A 12,978-nucleotide genomic window follows, 5' to 3' on the forward strand; every position below is an offset into this window, starting at 1 on the left:
TTTAATATTTTATGTTTTAGGATTTAGGGTTATAATAAAAAAAATTGTGTTTACACCAATTATGTATCAAATAATGTTATTATTTTATATCTATATAAATTAATTACTAATTAGAAATAAATATGAAGTAATTACTATTTATTGAATTAAATTTAAATCAATTTTTGATGGTACATATTATGCATCTCTAGTGAAAGATCCCAAACATGAAGAAACAAGTGTATGAACTTTAGTCTCTTTCAACTTAAAGATATAAAGTTGAAGCATGTTTCAAATGGCGGCCACTGTACAGCCCAACACGGCAAAAACAAAAGACTTGTGACTGAAGTAGGCATATTGCCATTGTCCTTCCGGAAAAACAATGCTTGGTATACAGGCATGTTGGTTGTTACCAAAGCCAAGCAGAGCCGAATTTGCACTCCAAATTGGTCCAAAACATTAGACACGATGACCTTCTTGATTGTCTCCAACAGAATCAACATTGCAAGCGTAGCTAAAATAACGAACATCGGCGAAGCGGCACCGAACTCGATCAGCACATGGTCGTATCTTTTCGAGGCATCTTCATCTGCTATCTTGGCTGCGACGATGAAGGCTAGTTGTGAATACCCCAATAGCTTCAAGATGGTTTCGGAGAAGGCAAAGAAGTATGAAGTTGTTCTCTTGAACATCCACATCGGTTGATCGTTGTACCAAACTCGAAACGTGCCTTTGCACACATGATTCACCGAGGCTATATGCTGAGTGTGCGGATACAACATATGCAAATGGGAGCACCCAGGGTTGACGTCTCCAGGTTTACATTGTTTTACAGTCACATTCATATAGCATAGAATTTGGTCCTACGAGATAAATGGTTAAGGAGTTGATACCTTAGGAAACAATGGGAAGCCTTTAAAAAGGCAGAGGCACGGGACAACAACATAATACAATGTAGCCCACAAGTGGTAAGAACAGTAAGCAAGTTGAAGCGTAAGAGGGATCTTTCCATATCCAGACAACAAGGGGCAATGTATTGATAAGAAAATCTGAAAGCCACCTTCAGCCCATCTCTTATATTGTACCATCATATCCAATAATGCCATCGGAGCAACTCCTAAGAAGGCTTCTCTTTCGGGGTCTAAAAACGCGGATTTCCATCCCCTGCATTGTATACTCAACCCTGTAATTGCATCTTCCACCAGAAAACCATACTTCAAACACGTCTGCGACCAAAAGAGATTGCGGATGTAGGAATTCGAATGCAAACCGAATAGAAATACGGGTTCAAACAAGTGAGAAGGAATGAAATGCACCTCTTTTCCCCATGGCGTGTTGTGTTCAAAGGTACAGCTTGCAAGAAGTTTAGACGTCTCTTCAAGGAGGCTTGCACTTTCTTCAACCTTGGTATCATTTAGTTTCTTCCAATCAAACTTATAGTCTTTGTCATATTGCTAACCACAAAGAGCTTCTCTTCTGTGGAAGCACCCTGAGCCAAGGTAGCATTGCCCTCCATTTGCGTCAAGTCCTAGAAGCTCCATCTTTTATTGTTGATACAGATAAAAGAGATCATCAAGATTAATCATATGGATTGTTTGAAAAAAACCCTCTGTTAAGGCTTAATTGCCTTATTTATTACTCGAAAAGAGCTGCCATAAATATCATTTTTGCCGAGATTATTGAAATTCTGAGGGAAATGAACATAGGCAACCTCATCTCCCTTCTCTTCATCCATGATAATGCACATGGCATACTTGATTGACTCTGAATTGTTCGAATACATATCGCAATCCACATTCAAAATGATCGGACCATTGCTTATCTAGGACGATACCCTTATCTGTTTTTTCACCAATAGTATCATTCAACAACATGCAAACTAAATTGCCTTCTTGTGAAGTATATTATACTTACAAGAGCATTCATGGATCCAGCTTTGAAATGGTGGTGATGTTGGGGTCTTTTCTCTCTTGACAAATACACAAGTGTTGGCTAAGGGTTCCTTTCAATATCCACAGCATTGGCGTCTCAACTATTAAGGGATATTAATTAGGAGTTTATTGAATGGTTGATTACTTGGAGAATATTTTGATTATCACATGTGCTCGAAACAAAGTCCCACTCACGAAATCCTTTGTGTTGTTTCCGAATGTGCTCCGGAATTCGGTCGAATTTGTGGTGGGCTCGATCCTCGTTTTCATGTCCTCATATTGTTTCTGCAAAACTATTGACAGAAAGAAACAACTTGCAAGTTGCTTGATTGATGTAAGAAACTAGAAAGGGAATAAAAATATTAACCATACAGCCTATACCTGAACAGAAAGGCAGTGTTGGACACGGACAGGATCATCGACTGGTGCTGAAGCTTTCCTGAAGTAAGCCTCGGGCGATATCAGTTCTACTTTGAACTTGCTGCAGAAAAGCAACCATGTCTTTGAGAAATTCGCAGCCTCTAACACGGCATAAAACGTAAAATCTGATCCCCGTCGTCCGATAAATAGACGCTTAATTTCTCAGTATAACAGACGAGAATGCAAGAAAGCTTGATTGAATAAATGCTTCTTGTTACTATTTAACGTAGAAGATTACAAGGCTTATATACAAATTAAAAAAACAATAACTAACTAGACTAACTCCTAACTAACTCGAACAAATAACCATTACTCTAATACCCCCCTCAAGATGGGACTGCTGCATGAATATTAAGAAGGCCCAACTTGACGACAAAAGAACTATACATGGGCGGGCGAAGGGTCTTGGTAAATATATCAGCAAGCTGGTCAAAATATCTCACATGAAACAATTTCAAAAAACCAGCTTTCACTTTGTCTCGTACAAAATGGCAATCGATCTCGATGTGCTTAGTTCGTTCATGAAAGACCTGATTCATGGCAAGATGTATAGAAGCTTAACTATCGAAAAACAGACTAACATTGGCAATTGGAATATTGAAGGATGACAACAATGAAGCAAGCCAGACCAGCTCGCAAGTAACAGTGGCCATTGCAAGGTATTCGGCTTCTTACGAAGATCTGTTGACAGTCACTTGTTTCTTGGACTTCCATGAATGAAGACAATTGCCAAGATACGTGCAGAAGCCCGTTGTAGATTGCCTATTATCTGCGCAAGACCCATAATCAGAGTCCACAAAGGCACTCAAACGCAGACTGGAATTAGCAGGGAAAAACATACCAAGACCAGGTGCCTGTTTAATGTAGGCTAGCAGGTGTCTCACGCAAAGATTTCGAGCAACAAATATGCTTGGATGCTCCAGAATCTAAAATCCAGTAGTTCAAACCTTCAAATGACAAACTATTTAAGGAAGATAAAATCTCAACCTGCATGGTCGTGTTAATAGAAGACGAGGGAATATCAAAAGAAGAAATAGCTTGCAACTGGGAAGTGAGCATGGCAATCAACTGTTGGCACTGCTGGGAGTCAAAGCATCACTATTTGTGGAAGAACTCGTCTGAGAAGATTCATTCATAGCAATCACTGAATTGGTAGAGGTCAACGAAGTCGTTTTTGCACTCGAAGAAGATGAATACCGGTTTGCTTCCGTATCAAAGAGGATAACCATGCAATTTGTAGCACTTGTCTTTCGTGTGATCAAGAAGACTACAATAACTGCACTGGGGATGATTCTTTCGAGGCCCATGTCATGCACAAGAGAGAAGGCAGAGAAGAAGAAGTTAGACTCGAGGAAAGGGATTTGGGAATTATTAAGGAAGGGTTAGGGATTGAAGAGGAGGAATTGGGAATTGAAGCACGTGAAGGGCATATGATTAATTTACCGAATGAGTTGGAGCAGGCTTAGTGGATCCAGGAAGAGTTGGAGCAGTCCGAGTCAGAAGGCCAATACCAGCCACAACAAAAGAATGATAAGAAGCAGTTTGTTAGTATTCTGTTAGTAAGGAATGCCAGTTGGCATTGTTAGATTCCCTGTACCAGCTTGTAACTAAATAATACTGATGTGTAATCAACATTTTTCCTCATGAAATGAATGAATGAACTTTCATTTTCTCTAAATTCTCTCCTCATCTATCATCTCTATTCTCGTATTCTTCTCTATTTCTCTTCAATCCATAACATATTGGTATCCAGAGCCACTCTTCTTGGCAACTTGTTCATTGCTATACCCAGAAAAATACCAAACCATGGTCGAAAATCCTAATCTTTCTTCAATCCAGCAGCAGATTGCAGAACTTACCAGTCTGGTGAAGCAAACTACAGAGGGAAATAACCTTCCTAAATGGTGGCAGAAGCAGGACAGTCGGTTAACTATGTTGGAATCCAAAATAGTGTCGTAGCAGAGAGATGTGGAGCACATTTTACAGTTGCTAACTGGTAAAAAGTGTGAGGAAAAACATGATGATTCCCATGTGTTCGATAAATTACCAACACCAAAGACTAAAGAACCTGAAACATTAGTTTCAGATGTGTGTCCTGGTACTTCGAAAACTGCTTGTCCTACAAAGTTGGATGAAGTTCTAGACCAACATTCACAATCTGGGCATGCTGAACAATCGCTTTTTGGGAATTCGGAAATCAATTTGCCTTTATCTGCGTCTTTTTCAAATCCTCATTCTCTTGAACTTCATGATGAAATGATTTGTTGCATATTGAACAGCGAGGATCCTGAGATCCAATGCAATGATGATGTTTTCTTAGGTAAAGGTTTAACTATGGAAGAGTGTCTTCAAGCTGGTAGTGATCAGGCCTCATCCCTTGCAAATCAAAAGGATAGTAAAGAAGAAGTGAGCTTGATACTGACGGAAGATAATCTTACTCAATGTTTTACTGCTCCCAAGTTGGTAGGATTGGATATTTTGTCAGAATCTATTCAAGGTGTCAAATTTGAGTTTCATGATGGTCAATGTCAAGTGATTTCCAGACAGTCTCAAGATTCCCTGGTTGACCCATATAGGTTCAAAGCAGCCCACACATTTCCTAATTCTGATGCAGATGGTGCAGCAGAAGAATATGATGACCCTTACAAGTTTAGATTATTGCTAATGGGAATTAATCTTAAAGATGCGCTAGTAGAGGTTGAGAAGATAATTAGAAAGGGCAGTGGTTTTGTTGCTGTGGAGATTCCATTTACTCATCCTGCCAAATGTATTTTGGAACTCTCGTTGGAAGAAAACCACCAAATTGGCCATAACTATATTGAATCCGAGCATATTCTTCTTGGATTGCTATGTGAAGGTGAAGCAGCTCGTGTTCTTGAAAATCCAGTGGACATCGAGGAACAAGAACAAACCATTTCAGAGAATGCTCAAGTTGTTGGGGTTTTTTGGTAATTGTTTTCCATTGAAAGAGAATACACATGCTGGAAAGACGCCTGTAAGAATAATACAGAATGCTTCCCCCGTTTATTTTACTGTGATGGTGATTCTTCTTTTAGTGTGTTGCTGAATCAATCGTGTCCTATACAAACACCTAACACGACTCTTTTCAATTTTGGGATATTCCTTGATGCCCTTAAATCAGGTGTTGTGAAGTCGAAAGATTTTCTAGAGAAATTTTTTAGTGTTTCTGGTGGGGTCTGCAAAATCTAAGTTCTTTGGGTCAGAATCTTAAAACTAGTACCTATGTCTTCGAGATCTGCTTTGCAGTTTTCATTTCAATCTCGGGCTTGGTTCTATTTTCATTTCTTATTGGAAATATGCAACATATTTGCAGTCCACCACTACCAGGTTGGAGAAGATGCGAGTGAAACGTCGCGATGCAGAGCAATGGATGTCCCACCGCTTACTACCTGAGAGTCTAAGGGAGCGGATAAGACGATACGAGCAATATAGGTGGCAAGAAACTAGAGGAGTTGATGAAGAGAATTTACTTTGTAATCTCCCCAAGAACTTAAGAAGGGATATAAAGCGCCATCTTTGATTGGCTCTGCTCATAAGAGTACCGATGTTTGAGAAAATGGATGAGAAATTATTGGATGCAATGTGTGATCGTCTCAAGCCAGTTCTCTACACAGAGGAGAGCTATATTGTTCGGGAGGGAGACCCAGTTGATGAGATGTTCTTCATCATGAGGGGCAAACTATTGACCATGACAACAAATGGTGGAAGAACTGGTTTCTTTAATTCTGAATATCTGGGGGCTAGGGATTTCTGTGGAGAGGATCTTCTCACATGGGCACTAGATCCCCATTCTTCGTCGAACCTCCCTATCTCGACTAGAACTGTTCGAGCTCTGACAGAAGTTGAAGCCTTCGCTCTGATGGCCGATGACTTAAAGTTTGTTGCTTCTCAGTTCCGCCAGCTTCACAGTAAGCAGTTGCGCCACACTTTTAGGTTCTATTCGCAACAGTGGAGGTCTTGGGCAGCTTGTTTTATACAAGCAGCTTGGCGCAGATATAGCAAAAAGAAGCTGAAGAAAGTTGAGGAGAGGATGCTCAGAGGGGGTGGCCGTGACGATGCAAAGGTGACAGTTTCAATGACTGTTGTCCTTCGTAACATGTTCACACTTATTGAAATGAGGGCAGATGCAGATTATAACAGCCGTTTGTTATTTGGGTACACATCAGTTCGATCAGATTTGGTTGCTAGAGAACTTAGAATGTCTGAACCATTTGGAAATTTTTTCTTTAAACTTCAAATGATAGAGATGATTGCTCTAATCTTTTGGAGTGCTCTAATCTTACAGCTACCAATCCAAGAACCATGCCTAGCTATTGGGTTTCTACCTCTCCATTCTGATAGTCTTCGAGTTGGACAACTTGTTACTTTGAAACGGAGAAATGAGAGGCCAAAAGATACAAGGAAGAGCAAAGTTTCACAAAACAATGATGTGGTGTGGTATGAAGTAAATGTAAATTCTAATAAACCACCTACTCTGCTATGGTGTTCAGATTTCATAGTGCATACAGTCCCATATATGTTACAGAACAAAATTAAACAACATGCTGATAAAAATCGAAGTGAACGACAGTTTCAAATTGGAGAAGAAGTATACCTAAGATTGTAACCTTACTGCCAGAATTTACTTGTACGATGGATGAACTTGAACTCAAATCACGATACTTGAGAAGCTCATACCATTCTGAGGCCTCAGTTTCAATTTTCGATCCTTGGGGACAAGGATCTATTCGTGGAGGGGGTAATGTCATGCATAAGAGAGAAGGCAGAGAAGAAGAAGTAAGACTCGTGGAAAGGGATTTGGGAATTATTAAGGAAGGGTTAGGGATTGAAGAGGAGGAATTGGGAATTGAAGCACGTGAAGGGCATATGATTAACTTACCGAATGAGTTGGAGCAGGCTGAGTGGATCCAGGAAGAGTTGGAGCAGTTCGAGTCAGAAGGCCAATACCAGTTGCAACAAAAGAAGGATAAGAAGTAGTTTGTTAGTATTCTGTTAGTAAGGAATGCCGGTTGGCATTGTTAGATTCCCTGTACCAGCTTGTAACTAAATAATACTGCTGTGTAATCAACATTTTTCCTCATGAAATGAATGAATGAACTTTCCTTTTCTCTAAATTCTCTCCTCATCTATCATCTCTATTATCGTATTCTTCTCTATTTCTCTTCAATCCATAACAGCCCATGAGTTGATTTAACAGCAAAAGTAGTCTCGACCACCCGATTGTTCATCTTGACCAATAATTGATTCTCTTCTTGAATAATCAAAGAGGAAGGTAAAGGATCTAACAAAAGGATTTTTCCTCTAATATGGGTAAAATAATCATTCAAACCCACTAAAAATTGAAGAACTTATTCTTGCTTCTGTTCTTCAAGCATGCGATGAACACCTCCACAGGTACAAGAAGAATAAGTACACACTTGTTTAATCGAAAAAAGTTCATCCCAAACTATCTTTAATTGGGTGTAATACGTGCTAACTGACATCTGCCCTTGCACCAAGCCATTCAACCTTTTCTTTAGTTGAAAAAGACGAGGACCATTAGATTGCTGAAATCGTTCAACCAAGTCTTTCCAGATTTCAACCGCAGAGTTATGATATAATAAACTCGCAGCAATATCTTGGACACAGAGTTAAGAATCCACGAGTTTACCAGATTATTTTCCCTTGTCAAGGCATTAAAGAGCTCTGGAGAAGACGGATTTGGATACAATTACAAATACATATATCACTGTATGTACACACATGTAGGAGATGTCATACCTTTGAGTGAGCCTGTGTACGTAGGGAATACGATAGACACAGTTCCATCTACAAACTTTGCTGAAAAACCAAGAAAAACTGAACCATAGCTCAGAAAGAAACAACCCAATCCAAATCAATCGCTCAGATTTTCCACCAACTGGGAAAAACCTTACTCTGTGCGTACAAATGAAGCATATGCCAAGCAACATCGATGCTGCAATTGACCTGAAAAGAATTCGTCCCTTAACCGGCCTTGTTTAGAAGAATGGAACGGAATCGCCTTTCGCCATTTCTCCTTCCCTCTCAGTTGAGCATTGAAACCGAAAGGAATCTAACTATTTATACTGTGGGATTGGTTGAGTTTCTTATTCAGAACAATGGTGTAAGAAGAACAATGGCTGATAAACAAGCATGAGCAGCAGGACCTAAATACTTTATTAATAAATATATAAACACGAGCAGCAGCGGCGAAGATCCTGGGAATTAACAAAATCATTAGGATAATTTTGGATCAGAGAATATAAGATTATCTTTAGAATAAAATTATCAGAATGTAATATTATTCTGAAATGTTGTATTATCTTATTTGATTTAGTTAACATGAATGTAAGATTACAGTGTTTGATTAGAGTAATAAAAGATTACTTAGATGCATATTTTAACAAATTATTTTTGTCATATATATTTTTTAACTAGTAAAACTTTAATATTAAAATATAAATATTTGAATGAAAACTCATAAAAATAATATTACACTATCTAAGTTTAAAGAAAAAAAAATTTAACATATAATTAAATATAATTAGTATATCAAACTTATTATTTTAAATAGTTTTCATAAGTATCATATTTATTTACATAAAATATAATATAATATGAAAAATAATATTGTAATCTCGAGTGGAAAAATATATTATTTTTTAATGTGTAAGATATATTTTTTAATAATTCAAAATTAAATATTATTTTAAATAATTACATTTTTACAAAAAAATAAAATAATTAAATATACTAAATATTAAAAATATAAAATAATTTTAACTACTCAAATTTGTTAATATTTTATTAAATCATACTCTTTGTATATTATTATTATTAAGTTTATAATTTTGAGTAAAGCACGAATAATAGAATTAAGAATGATCTATACGAAAAAATTATTATTTTAGGGGTATTTATGTCCTAAATTGTGAGAATTGTTCATTACTTAAGAATTTTGAGTTAATGACATTCTCACCATTTTAACCCAAAAATGCTATTATCTGTAATAAGTTATTACATGGTAATGATTTTTTCCATGAACAAAATATGGAAATACAATACCGGAGAAGATCATTCCCCTTCATAATGATCTTCTCCGCGAACCAAATACCCCTTAGGTGGCGTTTGGTTCACGGGATGTAATATTGTCTTTGGGAATAACATTACTGGAATGTAACATTACTATAGGAATATTGTATTACCTTGTTTGGTTTGCTTAGCAAGAATGCAAGATTACAGTGTTTGGTTTGTTTAGCAGGAATGTAAGATTACTTAGATGCATATTTTACCAAATTATCCTTGTGATATATTTTTTTAAAGTTAAACTTTAATATTAATTTATAAATATTTGAATGAAAATTCATAAAAATATTTTAATCATTATACTATCTAACTTTTGAGGATAAATTACATTTCATATATAATTAATATAATTAGTATATTAAACTTATATTTTTAAATAATGTTCATAAGTATCATATTTATTTACATCAAATATAATATGATATAAAAAATAATATTATGGTAGTAAAATATTATTTTAAATAATTACATTTTTACAATAATACTATTTTTTTCATCCCATAAAATTATAAATAATAAAATATTGAATGTTAAAAATATAAAATATTTTAAATTCTCAAAATTATTAACATTTTAGTAAATCAAACTCTTTGTATATTATTATTATTATTATAATTTTGAGTAAAGTATAAAAAATAAGAATTTAGAATGATCATTATAAAAAGAATTTATTAGTCCAAGGGTATTCTTGTTCAAAGTAGTGGGAATGTAAGATTGCCTAAAAATTTGGAGGTAATGATATTCCCACTATTTTAACAAAAAATGTTACTATTGGGAAAAAAGTATTCCCAGTAATATAAGATTCAGTGAACCGAACGTGAGAATACAGTTCCCGAAAAAAATATTATCCTTAATAATGTAAGATTCTGCAAATCAAACGCATCCTTAGAGTTAGAGCCCACCATTGAAAGCAACAAGCATGAAAACAAAACATAAAAGTTATACATGGGGTGGTTGGTGGTGGTTGTGGCTCTTCTGGATCTATAGTAAACTATTCGAAATTGATTCGAGTGAAATTCAATCAATGTTTGAATTGAATGAATTTCATTTGCTCTTAAATTCTATTCAAGTTCTTAATCAGTCGAAGTGAGTGACTTAACACTCGATTCTAAAAGCTCATGAGCTACTCGAAGAGATAATATATTTAATTTTTATTTTTAAAATTAAATTATTAATAATATTAACATTTAGGGTAAATTATACCATTGACCACTTAACTATTTACCTCGTTTACTTTAACTATCGATTTTTCAATTTTGTCAATCAAACCATCTAACTATTTAATGGTATTTAATCAAAGCCATTTGCCGTTAATATTTAACGAAGCGGTGACGTGGTGGTTAATCAAAATAGTATAATTATACATTTAATCCTTAATATTTATATGTTCTATTAATTTAATTCTAAAACTCAATAAATTTAATTATCTAATCATATGATGACATATGTTACTATTTAATTAAAGAATTTTTCTCATTATATTTTAATTTATTTAATAAAAAAATTTGTCATCCAGCCATAAATTAAGGCAAAACAAGTTTTAAAGAAATGGAGGAGGGATGTTTCTTACCTGTCAACTGGAGCAGCAGAACGCTTTGCATGCAACTACCACTAAGCCACATCATTTATCGGTGACCTGATTTACACAACTTTTATATAACCTATATTATGTTACAACAAGAAAAATAAAAGGGGGAGGGGGGGGGGGACTACTTCTTAGGGACTTTAACCTAAGCAGATTCTATGATTAGACTATGGTAAATCAATATAAGATTAAAAAATAAGTTTAAGATTTTCATAAATTTAAATTTAATTTAATTTTTTTCACGATTATAACTCAATGATTTTAACTTTTACATTTGAGTTAAAAAATATTTTTAAGTCCATTTTTTATCAAAAATTTATAAGTTTATAAATTATAAAATAATCATATCATATGATAACAAATAAATGCTAAAAATATAATTTTGACTCTAACAATAATTTTCAATGCAAAAATAAAAATTTTAACTTTTACTTTTAAGTTAAAGAAATGTGTGTATAAAACGTATTTTTTTCCTTTTATTATCATTTAACATTGTTTATAATTTCAAAAATATTTTTAATAAGTAATGATGAATAGGTTAATTTAAAATGGATAAAACTTGAAGATAATTGTTTATATATTCTATTTGGATATTTTTACATTCAACAAGTTTATAACTGAACGTTAAAATTTTACTATAAATTAATATGTATTTCCTATAAAGAAAAATATTAAATTTAATAGAAAAATATTTAATTTATTTTTATTCTTAATCTTGTAAATTTAAAATATATATAAATTTTATCCACATATGAACCAATGAATAGATTTGCTTCAGTGATGTTGCCTAATTATGTAATTTGCTTAGGTTCTAATAAGTTTACAACTAATTTTTCTTTCTTTAATTTTCTAGTAGTAACCCACAATCAATATAGATTATATAAAAACTTGTGTAAGTCAATTCAAAAATGAATGTTTGTCCTAGTGGTAAGGGTGCGCATGGTTTCCTCCTATCGCTCAAGACAGAAGTTTGAACCACTCTTCCTTGAATTCTTTGTATTTTGTTTTTCCTTAACTAGATGGTGACACGTGTGAGCATATGATTAGATGAAAATATTATATTAAATAATTAAACTTATAGAAAAATATTCTCCGATCAAACGGTGACATGTGTCACTATATGATTGGAGGATTAAAATTATTGAATTAAATTAAATTAGGATTGAATTTATAGAATATGCAAACATTAAAGACCAAATGTGTAATTATACTATTTTGATTATGTAACGTTCCGAAACCCGAGTTAGTAGTTCGGGTCAACCCGAGACCCATTTCAGAGCCCAAAATTTTTTATTAAAATGGTTTGGACCAAGTTTAATGGGGATTGGGTTAAGTTGGGCCCAAAAGAAATAGGAAATATGATGATTTTCTTGTGGGCTTGAAAGTGTAGGGACCTAAAGAGTAGTTTATCCATTTTTAAATGAAGCTAAAAACTTTCCCCATTTTATATTAGATTCACATGAACCAAACCCAAAATTTATCTTACCAAATACTCTTCTCCTTCTTCTTTCTAGCATTTTCCATTTCCCTTCTTTTCAAGAGCCAATCTTCAAGCAATCCAATCTTAGTTAGCTTGAGCAAAGGTAAGATTATGAATCATCATTCTTCAAGCTTTAATTTAAGCCCCATTCTACAAGTTTTCCTCTATGGTTTTCAAAATGGGTTTTTGGGAGGTTTAATAAATCCAAATATTCTAGGTCGTTTTTGTTAAATTTAGGTTATTGGAAAGTATTCTAAATCCTTATTTTCATTACATAGTTAATTTAGAAACTTCTTTTTCTTCTCTTGATTAGTGAAAGTAGTGGTTGAAGCCTCCAATACAAAGGGGAAGGAAAAAGCTTCTATTGAGTGAGTTGGAGCTTTGCTTTAGCCTAGAAATCAAGGTATCCACACTTACAACTTCTCTATACTCTTTGTGGGTCATGTTAATGTATTGAAAAGCATGAAAGTAAGAAA

The 12,978-nt window shown here is 34.5% G+C and overlaps 1 pseudogene; it reads right to left on the minus strand.

Moving 5' to 3' along the window:
- Positions 1-270: 270 nt before the first annotated feature.
- On the minus strand, positions 271-8,383 carry LOC120155004 (annotated as a pseudogene).
- Between the last annotated feature and the right edge of the window lie 4,595 nt (positions 8,384-12,978).

Source organism: Hibiscus syriacus, unplaced genomic scaffold, assembly GCF_006381635.1.
Source record: "Hibiscus syriacus cultivar Baekdansim isolate YM2019G1 unplaced genomic scaffold, ASM638163v2 tig00111157_pilon, whole genome shotgun sequence".
NCBI classification, from domain to species: Eukaryota; Viridiplantae; Streptophyta; class Magnoliopsida; order Malvales; family Malvaceae; genus Hibiscus; species Hibiscus syriacus.